Source organism: Pristiophorus japonicus, chromosome 20 (assembly GCF_044704955.1).
Source record: "Pristiophorus japonicus isolate sPriJap1 chromosome 20, sPriJap1.hap1, whole genome shotgun sequence".
Lineage (NCBI taxonomy): Eukaryota > Metazoa > Chordata > Chondrichthyes > Pristiophoridae > Pristiophorus > Pristiophorus japonicus.
The window spans coordinates 81,035,638-81,050,703 of record NC_091996.1 but is presented as its reverse complement, the minus strand read 5'-3'; the positions used below and the strand labels follow the sequence as shown (position 1 = coordinate 81,050,703).

The following is a 15,066-nucleotide window of genomic DNA, read 5'->3' as shown; positions in this document are numbered from 1 at the left end:
GAGGGGCCGAATGGCCTACTCCAGCTCCTAATCCTTACATGTTTATGATCATATGACCTTTCACAGGAGAACAATCTCGCCCTGAGCATGCATGAGGAGAAAGTTCCAGAAAATATTCCCACCCGGTGAGCTTTCGCGTGTGAGGCGAACGTGTTAACCGCGACACTGCGGAAACATTTCCACTTTCAGCACCAGGTCAGACGGAAATGTTAAGCGAGCAGGTGAACTGCAGAATCCCACTTTTAAGGAGCTGGTCGTGGTGCCAAGCAAATGGGTTTTGCTTAATGACTAAAAATAAGAAAAGGGATTTGAAACCGCGCTTTAAGAGCAGACTGCAAACTGAACGCAGCACCTTCAACGGCTCGGCCATCCAGACTGTAAGTTCATTTAAATTTTGAACTTTTGTGTCTTGTTGCATGAAGTAAATGAGGGAATCTGGCACATCTGTGCCTGACACCAGGGAAAGAGTGAGACAAACCTTGGAGCAAGTGTCAGGTTATTGCCAAACAGCAAAGAAGTTTGCAACTTTTGAAGAACAATGATCCCGACATGATTTGAATACACAGCTTTCTGATCTGGAGTCAGACACACTACCGTTACACCACAAGGTCTACAGTGCAAACTGTCCATGTTTGGAAACATGAAGGTTCCTGAAACACAGTTTCATTTACCCTGCATTGGTGCAATGAAAGGGCTTTAAAATCCCCGGTCACTCCCAGCGTGGGTCAGACAGCATCAGAAGCAGTGCCCACCTGTCACTCACCCTCTCACGCCCGCTTTCATCACCTGCTGCCCGCGGACTGCAGCAAATCCAGTTCATCATCATCATAGGCAGTCCTCGAAGAGAGGATGACTTGCTTCCTCGTCAAAAAAGGATGAGTTCACAGGTGTTTCAATATTCCAGGTCCTGAAATGTATGTTGAAGGGTGGAAGATGCCTGTGCGTGGATTTTTTTAACGTGTGGTGGCCGTTGCACCCCAGCCATCACACGGGCTTGACAGAGCGAGGTCTTGGTCCAGTGGCAAGGGTTAAACAAGACGACTGGAGACCAGCTCTGCTGCACGGACCCAGTGTCCACACATATCGCAGTGTGGGCTGGCCCGTGCTAACCCTGGGCTCCTGGCCCTGAACTCATGCCTCCCCTGGGCCCCGATCACATCCCTCCACAGTCTCTCGCCGCTCCTTCGCCCCGATCTCGCCGCTCCTGCTGTATCTGCCCACGCTCCAATCACCGACCTGGATCTTGATGACGTCACTCTTCGCTGCCGCTGCCCTCCTGCACCAGCTCACGCTGCTCCCTGGAGCAGTCTCCCGGGACCTCCAAGCTGCTCCCAGGGCCGCTCGCCGTTCCTTTTATGGCCCCGACCTGCCGCTGATGTTCTCCCGTTAGTGTATCCAGGCTGTGGGTGGCCACCCCGAGCGCAGCAGAGGGGTTTCTGCATTAGTTCTGGGTGGGGGCAGTATCTTTCCCCTTCTCTCTTCCTCTTGTCTCTATCCCTGTGCTTTTATTTCTCTATTTATTCCCCCTGTCTCAGTTTCTAGTGTTTAAAAGGGAACAAAAGATGAAATGGGTTTCATTGTGGAACAATTTACTTCACTCAAAGTTAGATGCACTGCTGTTCGCCATGAGGTCAAGGTAGCTAGCCGTTGATATTCAGGTTCTTATATAAATATATATAAATATATCAACATCTATCATAACTGTTCCCTGGTGGTCGAGGGGTTAAGATCCGTCGCACTGACCTGGTAACGATACTCGATCAATTCATCGCATAAAAATAATTGAGGTCTGTGAGACGATTGATAATTGCTGTAAGCACCATGAATACCAATACTTTCTGTGATAGACCGAGCTTACAGACTATCTGGCTTCTCCTGCCCTTTGCCGGGCACGTGTTCCGGGTTTAATTTTGTAAATTGGGCGAGTTCGCTGATCGCGGGGAGACGGTAGGAGCCTCTGTGGCCCCACTGTGAGGATGTGGAAGTGAACACGGTGGCTGGGTGATCCGTGACATTTCTGTAAAGGGCAGTGGAGGAGAAGGATTGAGAACTTGCAGTGTGGGACAGAAGTTGTTTCAGGTGAGCCTCCTCATTTCCGATCAGCGCAGAGGGAGCTCACTGGTCAGCTCCCCTCTGTTGGGGCTGTTGTTCCAGTGGTTTCTGTAGTGTAGTGGTTATCATGTTTGCTTTACACGCAAAAGGTCCCTGGTTCGATCCCAGGCAGAAACATTTTGTTTAAACTTGCCAAATGGGAACAATCGGAGGCGAGTTGAGTCTCCTGGCAAATGCTGCCTGATTTGCTGAGATTTGCAGAATTTGCTGTTTTTATTTGCTATTTATTCTCCTGGCAAAAGGGCTCCCTTATTCCTGAATTGCTCTTTATTTAACCAATAAATAGATAACTTTCAGTGAGAGAAAACGGATCCACCGGGGACCTTTTGCGTGTGAGGCCAACGTGATATCCGCTACACTGCAGCCCATCAAAGGGCGAGAAACCACTGAATATAAAGGATGAGCTCACAAATATCAGGGGCAGTGCAGTCTGGTCAACGTCAAACCCTCCTTTCTTCTTCAGCAATGGCATGAACGGGAATCAGACGCCACAAAGTTTAATTAAAGACACAAATACAAGTAACACTTCTAAATCTTTTCACTGCAAAATTCTTTTACTTTATTTGAAATCCTGCTGCATTGAATCTGAAAATGAGCACCGTAGGATTTTATCTTCACTACTGATTCTATTTTCTGTGCACGGTCGGAATAACCGGTGCTGTTAAATTTGACAAAAGTTGCCCCAGATTCCTGGTGTCATCAGCAATAAAGATTTTGAACCAGACTCCTAAAATACAGTGAGTAAAATGGGTCAACATGCATAAGAACATAAGAAGATAAGAAATAGGAGCAGTAGTCGACCATACGCCCCTCGAGCCTGCTCCGACATTTAATACGATCATGGCCGATGCAATCATGGACTCAGGTCCACTTCCCTGCTCACTCCCCAAAGCACAGGACAAATGATTGAAGTATCGACTCTCCCTCAGTTAGCATTTCTTTCATTGTGCAAAAGAAGGTGAGGGGTTAATTAATGATGCTTTCCCGTGAAAACAATACAAAAGTTTAAGAAAAAAACATACGGTGACTGGCAGGTGAGCGCCGCTTCTGATACCTGGTGGGAATGGGCGGAGATTTTAAAGCCCCTTGTATTGTGAAACCTTCATATCGCCGAACATCTCAGACTTCATGTGTGGACCTTGTCAGGCAATGGTAGCATGCCTGACTCCAAATCGAAAGGTTGTGTGTTCTAATCATGTTGGGGTTGCAATTATCTTCAACATTGTTCTTCCAGAAAATATTTTCTTTGCTGTTTGGCAATAACCAGACCCTTGCTCCAAGATCTGTCTCACTGTTTCCCCGGTGTCAGGCAGAGATACGCCTGCTGCCCTCATTTATTTCATGTGTCAGGACACAAAAGTTCAAAATCAACCTGCAGGTGGCCACATCTAGCATTGAATACTCAGGGTGGCGGAGTGGTTTAAAGTGCTGTGCTCAGATCGCAGTCTCCTCTGGAGATGCATGTTCGACTTTGACATTTCTTATTTTTAATCATTTAGTGAAACTCTTTGTTTGACACCACGACCAACTCCTTAAAAGTGGGATTCTGCAGTCCACCTGCTCGCTTCACATTTCTGTCTGACCTGGTGCTGAAAGTGGAGATGTTTCCGCAGTGTCGCGCTTAACACGTTCACCTCACAAGCGAAAGCTCCCTGGCCGAGAATATTTTCTGGAGCTTTTTCCTCATACATGCTCAGGGGCGCATTCTGTCCTGAACACTCGAGCTAAAGTGCTGAGTTCATTGCCCATGTTGTTAGCAGCCTGCCAGTGAATCTGTTTAAGATGTTCAAACAGATTCCTGACAAAGCTGTCCCGGCTCGCTTCCCGGAAACACCGTGGTCACCAGTGCCCCAGTTTCAGTGGGTCAGCCCCGGGCGGTTGGCCATCCGTTAGAGAATACCCAAGATCAGGGATCAGTCTACGGACAGGGATCCCCAGCCGGCAGCCTTTGGCGGTGAGGGACTCACAGGAGAGGTCGTGGTGGACCAGCCACTAACTGAGAGTCCCCAGCCTACAGCCCCTGGCTGTGCAGAATCCTCAGTTAATGAAATGAACTCAGCAGCCACACCTAAAGGGGAAGTGTGTTGTTGCCCCGGAGAGGCCATTCCCCCGATAATGTGGGACTCAGGCACACCTCCAGTCAGAACACTCTGGGTCCTGCGGTACAGACCGCCTTACCGCCGGCCACACAGGCAAACCAGAGGCTGAATAAGGGAAGGAGAAGGACAGGGATTAACTTGGCCAGTCGGAGACGGGTGGCAGATGTATATAATAGCACGATATGAGTTTAAGAATGTTGAAGAGTTCTAGTTTTAAATTAAGATTTTAGAAATTTCAGGTCACCACAACCTCACGAGGAATCCATGGGTAAAGAAGTAGTGAGAGGAATAAGATCGGTTATGAAGGAGTTGTGGCCGGCAGTGTAAGGGGTGGTTTTCAGGGGGTCAGCTTTCCCTTCTGACCTTATATGAGCGGTTCCGAATCGCTCGCTAATCCTTGGTTCTAGACACTGGAATTATGAAGGGACTGTAAAAGACTTGGACAGACAATCGGTTTCAAGGTAGGAAGAAGGTATGGCTTTATTGTGTTTATAAAGAAGTAAAAGGCACACCTTTAATAACACACACAGACCAATACACACTGAGGGGTACAACACATTGAATAAATTGTCAAATTACAGCCTGTGGGGAAAATAATACAGCTTAAACTCTAAATGGAGTAAAGAGGAGAATGCAGATACATTTACACAAGTTATCCCAGCCTCCCCCCTCCCAATTACCCCAACTAACTAAGTTATAGCTCTTAGGGTTCAGGGGCTATGCTCACCAATCCCTTTAGACAGTTGCCGGTGATTCGTGGTTTCGGGGTTCGCTGCACTTGTCCTTCTAGGTGAGCCGTACCCCGGACAGAGGAGAGGACTTCGGACTGCGTAGTCTTCGGTTGGGGTGCGTCCGTTGATGCGCTAAGTTGCGTTTTGGATGTATGGGGTAAGTACCCAGTTTCTTTGGTTAGGAATAGTTTTAGTTAGTCCCTTTTGGTAATTTCTCCCCCGTTGGGTCATTCAGAAGTAGATTGTAGAGTGATTGTCAATTTGGTTGCTGACAACCTTCCGTTTCGTGGGCCTCGTGCTCGGTCAGTTCTTGATGAGTTCTGGTAGTTTCCTTCACTGTTCCATTTCTTCACTGCAGAGGAAGCAGGCTGCTTGTGTCTGTGTCTGTGTTCCAGTCTATGTCCTTGTTCGAGTCAGTGCGAGTTCCAGTCTGTGTTCTGTTAGTTTTTCCTTGTAAAACTGGGGGATAGATATATCCCCCAAAAAAGGCTTTGTTATCTCCCATCAAATCTCTTGGGCTCTGTTTAAACTGTTCTGTCCATTGATTTTCAAATGTCTCCTTTGTCGGCAGTAATTCGAGAATGTGCTATCACTGGTTTTGCATTGTTTGAGGATTGTCCAGTTTCCTGACCATGATTTCCATTGTGCTTGATTGGGTAATTCGATTATCTCTTATGGGGTGAATAGTTCCCCCCAGACAGTCTGGGATCCTTAATACATGAATTTGCTTCACAGAGTTTAGCCCCACCTTCTGTACTCAGTAACTCTTTTTCGCAGCCAAAATGTTGTAGAATCTTAAAATTGATCTGCTCCTTTCCATAGATGTTTAGGGGATCTCAGGCTTCTGAAATTTAGGTCCATTTTGAATTCTCTTTCCTATGAGTCCAAACACTGTGTGGGGGGGGCGGTCTCGATGAATGCATTCCCTTTTATCCCCTGCAGGCGTCGTCTGCCCCTTTAAACTCATTTTAAAAGCCCAGAAAGGAATTCTTCTCCTCTGCAGGGGAAAGGTACCAGGCATCTTTGCGAGATATTGGTAAATTCTACATTCCCCCCCTGTGACACCATGTCATTTATGGTATCATCTTACAGGTGAGCAAAGTTCCTGGCTCCCAAGAAATAACCTTCCCTGTAAATTAACTAAACTAATACCCAAAATATGCATTACACTTATGCAACATCACCACAGTGACACACTTTTCCCTTTACAGTTACAAACTTTTTACGTTTACACCCTCCCAGCTTGGAGGGGGTTCCATCCCTACAATTGCATTTCAGCACAGTTACATTTCATTTCAATTACATTATATTCACCAGCATGTAGTCAACGTACAACCACATTACAGAAGGAAGAACATAGATTAAAATTAAACAACATCAATTGGTCTCCTGAGGTTTGTCCATCACATGGTAATGTCTGGATCCTGCCCTTGAGAACTGCTCTCAGGCTGGCTGACACACAAGACAAACTCAAAACAATCACCTAAACATTACTGCAACATTACCCTCAATTCTAAACTAAACCTTAAAATGTAAAATGGTGCAGTCAGCTACCTTAGACTAAAAATTAGAGCTATGTACAGCCGCCACCCGTCTCTGGGTGGCCTGGTTAGTCCCTGTCAGGCCCATGCCTGGTGCGGCCTGATAGCCGCCTGGATGCTAGGGTTTCCCCGCAGCCGGTGAGCTGGAGACCCTTGTCTCTGGGACAGCTCGATGCTACTGCTCCTGTGAGACCCTCACCGCTGGAGGCGGCTGGCTGGGGGTCCCTACTCTGAGTGGCCTCTGTACTTCTGACCTTCGGCCTTTCCTGTCAGGCTGCCCTTCTCCTAGGGTAGAATCGCTGAGGCTCAGATGCCGGTGACCACGGTATCTTTGGCCGTGGTGTACGGAGGGTCCTTCTCAGGGCTTGGGTTATTGGGGGTGCGTCCGAATCCCAAACGATGGGTGAGATAGCCCCTCCAGTTGTGCAATTCACCGTCCCGAAAGGCACGGTTTCTGAGCCTGCCTCATTCCCTGTGGGCCCTCCACCGTCGGGGGCGGCCAACGGAGGATCCCTGTCCTGAGGACGGTTCACCCCTCCCGGCTGCCCTCTGTGCTTGGCTGACCCTGGGTTGTAAAGCTTGCACTGGTTGATGTGGAACCACTTAGTACAGCGGGGCAGCTTTATGTCATAGACCATCGGGCTTGCCTTGTCGACAATGCTGTATGGCCCCATATATAATGCTTCACAAACCCCGACCCGAGCATGGTTCCTCACCATGACCTGGCCTCCTATCTCCCATTCGTGGTGTTTGCTGGGTTCTAGCAGCAATCGGTTACTCTGATGCTGTCTGCCCATTTTACTAGCAGCCTGCCAGTGAATCTATTTGAGGTGTTCAAACAGGTTCCTGACAAACCAGTCCCAGTTCACCTCTCTGAACTGACCTTCTGTGAGCACCGGGGCTAGGACATGGGTGGGGGTCCGCATGATCCGGCCAGTCATGAGCTCGCATGGGGAATACCCCGTGCTCTTTGACTGGCTGGCTCGGATACCCATTAGGACCAACGGTAAGACCTCCACCCACTTTTGGGGTGAGTCTCCTGTCTCCTTCCGCAGCCTTTCTTTAATGGTGTAGTTTAAAAGCTCCACATTACCCGATGACTGTGGATTGTGGGCAATGTGCCATTTCCCCTCAATGCCGAGCACCTTAAGGGTTGCCTGCATTACCTGCACGGTGAAATGGCTCCCCTGGTCCGACTCCACATACTGTGGGAGTCCCCACCGGGAGAACACTTCCCTCACTAGAATCTTAGCTATCCCTAGTGCGGTGGCTGTTCGGCAGTTGAAGGCTTCAACCCATTTTGAGAACACGTCCACCAGGACTAGGCAGTATTTGTAGCCTCCCTGGGCGGTGGGTAGGGGCCCAATGTAGTCAATTTGGATTGACTGCCATGATCCCTCTACCCTCCTGACGTGTCCTAGGGACACCTTCCTTTTCTGGGGGTCAGGGTTGTTCGCAGACACACCAGGCAGTTCGCACAGAACCCACGGACATCCTCCCTGAGTCCCGGCCACCATCCTGCCTGTTCCACCCGTTGCCAGGTGGTCTCAGGCCCGGGGTGTCCCGCTCCTGGACCCTCATGGGCCAGTTTTAGGAATTCCCTCTGGTGCTGCTGTGGCACGACCCATTGTCCCTCTTTAAACAGCAGCCTTCCTTAACGGTAATGGCTGCTGTGCCGTACGGACCTTCTACTCTCTCTCCTTTAGCTAGCGCATTCAGGACAGCTTTCAGGACCGGGTCCTGTGCCTGAACTGTTTTTAAGTCTGGGGCCAAAGCTATCCCTGTACTCTCTGCTGCCCTGTTCTTATTCTTGACCGCTGCTATGCGGCCAGTGTCATAGGGGTCCCAGAACTTTACCGTGCAGGCACCTTCTTTGGCCAGTTTGTCAGCCTGTTGGTTTCCCTCTGCACGGGGTTCGGTTTTTGAATGGTCCTTCACCTTATGTATGTAGACCTTTCCTTCTTCCCCCACCGCTGTCAATATTTTCTCCAGCAGGGGCTTGATTGCCAGGGGTCTCCCGTCAGCGGACGTGTATCCGCGACGGGACCATATAGCCAGGTACTCTGTACACGAATTGCAGGTGAACATACTGTCCGAGCAAATCGTGTACGGGGTAAGGAATTCCTCGGGGTGGGACACCACGTACATTACGGCGGACAGTTCAGCATGCTGGGTGCTCATGATGCTGCGGAGCTTGATTACCCGGGCAATACCTGACCTTGGGTCATAGGCTCCGCACTCAGTGAGTCGTTTGCCAGCAGATACCGTGCTGGACCCGTCCACGTAGATGTCCCGGCCTGTAGGGTGTAACCCAGCCCGAAGGCCAATGTTCACCTCCCATACCCCTTTTATGGAGCACCTGTGGGCTTTCCCTGGGTAGATTAGGTTGGCTGCGAGCCTTGGCTCATGGGGGCCTTCTACTCTGAGGTCCATCTGGGAGAGGAGCAGGGTCCAGCGAGCAATGCGGGCACTGCTCACCATCCCGTCCTTAATCATCCCATCTAGGAGCATCTGAGTAGATGTGTGGTGGGTTAGGAGTGTTAGAGGAGAACCTCCCGTGAAGATCAAGGATCTTTTCACTGCCCAATGTGTGGCGAGGAGGTGTCTCTCACAGTTGGAGTACCCCTTCTCTACATCTGTGAGGATCCTGGAGGAGTAAACCACCGGTCTCAGCTGGCCGTGCCGCTCTTGAAGCAGCACTGAGCTCAAACTGTCCCCGCTGGCTGCCACCTCCAGGAAAAACTCCTTTCCTACATCTATCGCTCCTAAGGCTGGTGCGGTCTGCAAGTCCTTCTTGAGCTGATTAAATGCTGCCTCACAAACCCTCATCCCAGTCCCACTCTACCCCCTTGTGTAGGAGCCTGAGCAGAGGGGCTGCGGTGGCTGCATAATCCTCAATGAAGTCTCTGCAGTGCCCAGTGAGCCCTAGAAAGGATCTTACCCCTGTCACTGTGTTGGGGGCTGGTAACTCCTGTACTGCCTCCCTTCTAGCCTTGTCTATGGCCCTTTCCCCAGCACGCACAGTCAGCCCCAGGAATTTGACTTCCTTCTGGCCGATCTGTGCCTTATTCGGGTTTACTTTAAACCCTTCTTCTTTTAGCAGCTCCAGCAGCTCAGCCAGCAGTGGGCCATGCTCCTCCCCCTGATCGGTGAACAGGAGCAGGTCATCCACATACTGCACCAACTGCTGGGGTCTGCTAAAGCCCTTTAAACAGTTCGCCATGCATTGGTGAAAAATGCTGGGACTGTTGTGGAAGCCTTGGGGAAGACAGTTCCACGTGTATTGTTGGTCCTTAAAGGTAAAGGCGAACTTGTACTGGTCCTCCCGATTTAAAAGAATGGACCAGAACCCATTTGAAATGTCCAACACCGTGAAAGTGGTCGCGGATGCTGGAATACTCCCAATGAGATCCGCTATGGCTGCTGCAGTGGGTGCACAGGCAGGGATATTCTTATTTAGCACTCGATAGTCCACGGTGGCCCTCCATGAGTTGTCCCATTTCTTAACCGGCCACAGTGGAGAGTTCACATGGGTAGCTATCCGTCTTAACACCCCTTGCTTTACCAGTGATCCCAGCGCCGTTGTCAGGACTACCTCTGCCTCCCTGGGGAAGTTATATTGCTTTTGTGGTTGGGTCATGGGGTCCCCTTCTATACTAACTTCCACCCCCGTTACCCTGCCACAGTCATGTTTGTGGGTGGCGAATTCTGCAAGGTGTGCCCGTACATATGCCTGGTACTCCACTGGGGTGTTACTGACCAGTAATTCCAAGTCATAACCCTCCTTTGGCTTCACGGTACACAACGTTCCCTTGGCCTCTTTTTCTGGGATCACCGCCACCTCACCTTCCCTGTCTGTCTCTATGGCTCCCCATCGACAGTGGTTCCTCAGATCCAAAAGGATCTAGTGGCTAATGATAAAATCAGCCCCCAGGATACATTTTCCCTCCTGCTCCCATTTCATCAGGACACACTTCCATTTGGTTTTGAGTGTCCCTAACTGAATGGTGAGCGGGATGGGAAATGAACCAGTTTGCTCGTTGCCTGTGAACCCCACTAGACTGTACGGGACCCCGTTCGATAGAGGTGAGGTAGCTGGGTTATCTGCATGTACAGGGGTGCAGGAAGCACCAGTATCTAGCAGGTAGGTCCCGTTCACTTTCTCCACCTCCATTGTAACGCACGGTCTCTTCCAGGCATCGTACTCTAGGGAACACAGGTACACAGGCTGCGCTGGCTCTAGTCATACACATGGGTGGGTTGGAGCAGAGGGATTTACCGTACCGGCTACTGTACCGGTTGCGGTAGCTACTGCTCCCAGTCCATTTATAAGTGTCTGTAGGGTGGCTACGAGTGTCTCATATGAGTCGGGTGTTCCTGCCCCGGCCTTACGGGCTGGGGCTGAAGTGGCCTTTCCCTTAGTGTCTTTCCATGGGTTCCTACAGTCCTTCCTCCAGTGCCCACTTTTCCCACACCCAAAACATTCACCCCCTTTGTGGGGAGGGTTCCCACCTTCCTGATGCCACTCTCTCTTGCCTTGGCTGGGTTTAATCTGATGGACCTTCCCGTTCCGGTAAGCCAGGGTCAACTGTCTGACCAGTGTCTCCTCGGTGGTTCTGGGATCTCTTGCATCGAACCAGACCTGGGCTTTGGCCTTCACTCCAGGTAAGCTGTTTGCCACCAAGCTGCGGAGCCAGTGAGCCAGCTCGTTAGGGGCCAGGTGGGCCCAGTCAAGAACCCCACTACAAGCCCTTTCGTAGACCGGCCACAACCTGTCGGCGAAAGCCTGTGGAGTCTCCCCATGGAGCTGCACTGTTTTCTCCACTCGGGAGAAAGGACTCCCATCGTTCATACCCATGGCCTCTAGAACCTCCTCCTTAACCGTAGCGTACGTGTTTCGCCCCTTTCTGCTGTCTGCAGAGAGGGAATGGCACAGCTTGGTGTCTCGTGAGAGGAGCAACAGCTTAGCCTGCTCTGAATCATCGCACCCGTTAATATCCCCTGTGTGTTCCACTTCCAGGAAGTGTACCGAGGGGTCCCCCTGTTGGGTGAGCTTACTTAGGTGGCCTATCATAGCCCTCAGTTTTTGGGTGTCATGGGGGCTATGAAATTGCTTACTAGGGGTCCTGCTGCCCCATTTGCACCAGGTGGGCCAAACGTCTGCTGCCGGACCGAATGCATTGGCCCTGGTTCCAGCCCTCCTTGTATTGGCTTGCCTGCTTCCCCCTGCTACCAAACCGATTTAAAACTCGAGGCCGCCGGTGTTGGTAGTTCGCAATCCTTGCCTGCCCCGCACTCTGGTTGACACCCCCGCTGCTCTGGGCTGTTCCCGGGAGCTGCAGGCGGTGACTGCGGGGTTTCTCCTTGCTCTACCAGGTATTCCTGGGCTAAACCCGGGTTTATCAGGCACACCATGCCTTTAGCCCGGGATAGAGCAAGGTTCAAGCCTTGGACCAGCTGCTGGCGGGGGCCATGGTCACCAGCCTCAAATTCCCTGGTACTGGCTACCTTATAGGCTACCTGAATGTCTTTCACCCTCTCCCCATAATCTTTAACTTGCTTGGTGAGGCAGGAATTCTATTCCCGCAATGCAAGTTCGCTATTCTTGGCTTCAATAATCTGACACTGTAAAAGGTCCAGTTGGGTTTTGTGCCTTTCTTTAGTGAGCTCTCTACTTTCCTTTCACTGTCCCACCTCAGTCCACAGCCTTTTCCCGACTGTGTCCCTTGCACTGGACCTCTCTTCTGCCTGCCTCAATACTCCCTTTAATTTCTCATTCTCCTCATCGAGAAGCCGGATCTGTCGCTGAAGGCAAATTAGCCAAATGGCCTTCTCTATTGACTTTTTATGGTCCTTGCTCTCGGTCCATTGAGCTGCAGCATCTTCTGGACGCTCAGCATACAATAGATCGAGTACCCACTCCTTCGCCACATTTACCCTCTTAAACACATACGAGGAAATCCCCTCTTCCCCTTTTTGCTTCTTTTCATGAAACCACTCTCTCTCTTATCACGTCCCTTGCCCCAGAGGCCCTTGGTGGCCACCATTATGTAAGGGGTGGTTTTCGGAGGGTCAGCTTTCCCTTCTGCCCTTAAATGAATTGCTCCCACACCCTTGGTTCTAGACACTTGAATTATAAAGGGGCTGTGACAGACTTGGGCAAACAATCGGTTTCAAGATAGGAAGCAGGTATGGCTTTATTGTGTTTAAAAGTAAATAAAAGGCACATCTTTAATAACACACACAGAATAGTAATAGCAATAGACACTAAGGGGTACAACACGTTGAATAAATTGTCAACATACAGCCTATGGGGAAAAGAATACAGCTTAAACTCTAAATGGGGTAAAGAGGAGAATGCAGATACATTTACACAAGTTATCCTAGCCTCCCCCACTCTCAATTCCCCTGACTAACTAAGTTATAGCTCTGGGGGTTCAGGAGCTATGCTCACCAATCCCTTTTGACAGTTGCCGGTGAATCGCGGTTTCGGGGTTCACTGCACTTGGCCTTCTAGGCGAGCCGTATCCCGGACGGAGGAGAGGACTACGGACTGCGTAGTCTTCAGTTGGGGTGATGCAGTAAGTTGAGTTTTGGATGTATGGAGTAAGTACCCACTTTCTTTGGTTAGGAATAGTTTTAGTTGGTCCTTTTTGGTAATTTCTCACCCGTTGGTCGTTCAGAAGTAGATTGTAGAGTGGAAATAAATGTCGATTGTTCGGTTTTTGCTGAGTTGGTTTCGGTTGGTCGTTTCGCTGGTTGTGGTGGCCCGGATTGTCAATTTGGTTGCTGACAACCTTCCGTTTCGTGGACCTCGTGCTGTTTGCATGCTCGGTCGGTCCTTGATGATTTCTTGCAGTTTTCTCCACTACTCCATTTCTTCACTCCCCACCTCCGGCTGCTTGTGTTCTTTTCCTTGTAAAACTGGGAATAGATAGATCCCAAAAAGGCTTCCTTATCTCCCACCAAATCTGGCCCAGCTCTTTGTTTCAAGGGAGCTGCACATTAGTTTTGAGCTCTCTTCTTTGTCAGAATTTGTCGGGTTTGTTCAGCAGTAATTTGATTAAGTTGTGTCGTTTAGATAATGGTTGGTAATTTGATTATCTATTAGGGGGTGAATTGGTGTTGCACAGTTCCCCCAGACATCTGGGATCCTTAATACACGAATTTGCTTCACAGAGGTTAGTCCCATGTCATGTATTCGGTAACTCTTTTTTCGCAGCCAAAATGTTGTAGAATCTTAAAATTGATATGCTGCTTCCCAGAGATGTTTAGGGGATCTCAGGCTTCTGTAATTTAGGTACAAATTAAATTCCCTTTCTTATGAGTTCAAACACTGTGGGGGCTCCATGAATGCATCCCCTTTTATCCCCTGCAGGCCTCGTCTTCCTCTTTAAACTCATTTGTGTCCCCAAGTTTGTCCTTCCATTTTAAAAGTCCAGAAAGGGATTCTTCTCCTCTGCAGGGGAACAGGTACAAGGAATCTTTGCGAAATATTGGTAAATTCTACATCTCCAAAACAAGTAAAGCAAGTATTCAATATGGAAACCAAAACTGCACGCAGTATTCCAGGTCTTGCCTTACCAATCTCCTTTATAACTGCAACAAGACTTCTCTGCTTTTCTACTCCATCCCCTTTGCAATAAAGGCCAAGATTCCATTGGCCTTCTGATCAATTGCTGTACCTGCATACTAACCTTTTGTGTTTCATGCACAAGTACCCGCAGGTCCCGCTGTTACTGCAGCACTGTGCAATTTTTCTCCATTTAAATAATAACTTGTCTTTGATTTTTTCTGCCAAAGTGCATAACCTTGCACTTTCCAACATTATACTCCATCTGCCAAATTTTTGCCCACTCACTAAGCCTGGCTATGTTGTTTTGCAGATTTGTTGTGTCCTCCTCACACATTGCTTTTCCTCCAATCTTTGACTACGTTACACTCGGTCCCTTCTTCCAAGTCGTTAATATAGATTATAAATAGTTGGGGTCCCAGCACTGATCCCTGCAGCACTCCACTAGTTACTGTTTACCAACCAGAGAATGAACCATTTATCCCGACTTTCTGTTTTCTGTTAGTTAGCCAATCCTCTATCCATGCTAATATATTACCCCCAACCCCGTGAACTTTTATCTTGTGCAGTAATGTTTTATGTGGCACCTTGTCAAAATGCCATCTGGAAGTCCAAATACACCACATCCCCTGGTTCCCCTTTATCCACCCTGTTCATCACATCCTCAAAGAATTCCAGCAAATTTGTCAAACATGACTTCCCTTTCATAAATCCATGCAGACTCTGCCTGACTGAATTATTTTTTTCCAAAAGTGGGAGGAGCAGTGACCGGAGGAGGTGTGAGCAGCGGCCTATAAAGGCCCAGCGGGAGTCCGGGGATCGGCGGCAGTCGGAGGAGCAGCGGCTGGAGGAGCAGCGAGCAGCGAGCTACAGCTGGTGCAGGGTCAAAAGTAAGAAAGAAGTCAAAAGTAATCAAAGGGTGACGTCACAGCCAAGAGGGTAAGTGATTGGCTGGTTGAGTGGTGAGTAGTTTTCTGTTTCTTTGTCTTTCTTCTTGTTCTTAGCAGCAA

General features: G+C 49.4%; 1 non-coding gene across 1 annotated transcript; it reads left to right on the top strand.

The window, feature by feature from the left end:
* Positions 1-2,156: 2,156 nt before the first annotated feature.
* Positions 2,157-2,229, top strand: trnav-uac (transfer RNA valine (anticodon UAC)). Its single transcript has one exon. It is a non-coding gene; the product is annotated as a tRNA-Val (tRNA).
* Positions 2,230-15,066: the final 12,837 nt, after the last annotated feature.